This window comes from Schistocerca americana, chromosome 4 (assembly GCF_021461395.2).
Source record: "Schistocerca americana isolate TAMUIC-IGC-003095 chromosome 4, iqSchAmer2.1, whole genome shotgun sequence".
Lineage (NCBI taxonomy): Eukaryota > Metazoa > Arthropoda > Insecta > Orthoptera > Acrididae > Schistocerca > Schistocerca americana.
This window is the reverse complement of record NC_060122.1, coordinates 122,301,480-122,303,965: the sequence shown is the minus strand read 5'-3', so window position 1 is coordinate 122,303,965 and position 2,486 is coordinate 122,301,480. Positions and strand designations below refer to the sequence as shown.

At 45.2% G+C, this 2,486-nt stretch overlaps 1 non-coding gene across 1 annotated transcript; it reads left to right on the top strand.

The window, feature by feature from the left end:
• The first annotated feature begins 971 nt into the window (after positions 1-971).
• Positions 972-1,090, top strand: LOC124614627. The gene has a single exon (XR_006979758.1). It is a non-coding gene; the product is annotated as a 5S ribosomal RNA (ribosomal RNA).
• Positions 1,091-2,486: the final 1,396 nt, after the last annotated feature.

Here is a 2,486-nt window from a genome sequence, read left to right as displayed (position 1 = left end):
TTGACAATGGCACTCTGACATTGTTGTATTAGTTTCTCTTTTAAAAAGATGTGAAGATGGTCATCACTGACCGAAATCGGTAATCAGAGGACAAATTTTTGTGATCAAATTCTGCTCATCCTAGGTCACCTTATTCATTCAGGACTAGGAGGAGGTTTACAGCAGAATCGGTGAAGACAGGAACATATGCACAACACTGGCAAGAAGGTGAGACAGTATGATAGGACAGCTGTATTAATATCGGGAATAATCTCGATAGTAATGGGGCAAGAGATGGAGTGGTCACAACTGAAGAGGGAATCAGAGATTGGAATATATCCAGTGATGAAATGCAGCCTCCAAAAAATCAGAAGACTAATGACGCAAAAAAGTAGCAGATTTTGACATAAAAAAATCGACATTCATAGCGAGGAACACAACGGAGCTGATTTGACGCTCACATCTTGTGACAACACAGTGCGTTTGGAAATTCCCGTCAGAAATTTCTAGGTCAGGCAGAGAAGTGCGGGTACATAGTGTTTTGCAACATGCTTGATAGGTGGGTGTGCAACAAGGTAGTCATGGTGGGGGTGATTACGTGTGATCTGCTGACGTCATTTGACGTCTGTTCTACCTCCCCGACTTGGTTCGAGGCTCATTTTCTTGTCTGTGAGTGTTACAGCAACATGATTAAGTACACGTTTGTAGAATACCCCGACTTGATCTTTCTGGACGGCGAATCTCGCGGTAATGGAGGAGTTTCTCGTCATCTTTACTGAGATCGTTCCCCACAATGTCCGACTCCATCGCATACCCTTTTCGCCTCAATTACGCAACTGTTTCTAGAAAGGGGTCATTCACAGTCAGCAGGCGGGACTCCAAGGAGACTCCGCACCGTCGAATTTTAAGAGGCTGTGCTGCGTCACGTTGAAGAGAATCCCTCAACGAGTAAACGAGCAATTTCTTTGGTTATTAAGGAGTGGAATTCTAATGCCAACGGCCATACCATATTGAATACACCGGTTCTCGTCCGATCCCCGAAGTTAAGCAACATCGGGCCCGGTTAGTACTTGGATGGGTGACCGCCTGGGAACACCGGGTGCTGTTGGCTCCCTCTCATTTCAGTTCCTTTTCAGCCGCGCTCGCGAGTGGCCGCTGTTAACTGTTGCGCTGCACTTCAGTGTTTGCATCGCTGTACTTGTGCTTTGCCGAGTGCCGTCCATCCGTTAATCTCCGTGTTCGTTCCTGTTCCTTGTGATCTAATCGCTCTTTCTGGTCTTGCTGCTGCTACTTGGAATTTCGGTTGTTTAACCGAAATTGCTTCGCTGGATTAACCATGGCTACAAACCTCAGGAAGAATACTCTGGTATTTGCTTTTGACAAGGAATCCCGTCCTGTTCAGCCGACATCCCTGGAAATAGATGACTGGATTACACAGGTAATTGGTCTAAATTATGAGACCGTTCATACCTGGCAACTGGATCAGGAAAAATACTGTGTTTTTGTCAAGTTAATCAGTGCTTCGACTGTTGATAAAGTGTAACGAAAGTGGGGCTATGAAGTAGATTTTGTGCATAGAAATGGTTATAAAAGTAAGGTTTCCATCTATAGAGCGAATATTCATTATAAAACCGTTCGTGTCTTGAATTTTCCCATTGAAATTGAAAATTATAAGATTAAGGAAGCTCTTTCAAACTACGGAGACGTTAAATCAATTGCAAATGAAAGATGGTCGCCTCGCTTTGGCTCTGAGCACTATGGGACTCAACTGCTGTGGTCATCAGTCCCCTAGAACTTAGAACTACTTAAACCTAACTAAGCTAAGGACATCACACACATCCATGCCCGAGGCAGGATTCGAACCTGCGACCGTAGCAGTCGCACGGTTCCTGACTGCGCGCCTAGGACCGCGAGACGACCGCGGCCGGCTCGCCTCGCTTTAAACTGCAGTGTTTTAACGGGGTCCGCTGTGTAGAGATGGACGTTAAGACGAATATTCCGTCTCACATAACTGTTTGTGGGTATAAGGCACAAATTGTTTATACAGGTCAGGAAGCTACATGTCATATATGTAACGAAACCGGCCACTTCAGACAGGAATGTTCGCGGCTAACTGTTGTTCTTAAAAGTAATTTGATACAGCGTCAGAAGCTTACCTTAAATGATCTGTTACCAAAGAATAGCCCGGAACAACTGGTTGAGGATGTTAACGCAGCGGGCCAAGCTGATGTCTCCCTTCACGATAACAGTCAATTTCCAACGTTAACAACAAACGGAAACCCTGTTGCCACTACTCGTGAACTGAAACGCAACCGAAAAAACGACCTCTGGAGATAACTGATAGTTGTTCAGAGGACTAGCTGTCTTGTCCCACTCCCTCACTTCGCAAGCAAAAACAGTGCGATGAGAAGGCAGAGGAACCTGAAGGCAAAATGCGAATGGAAACTAATGAACAGAAAGATAACGCACACACGGTACCAGAATATGAAGGGGTTGTAAGCAGCATT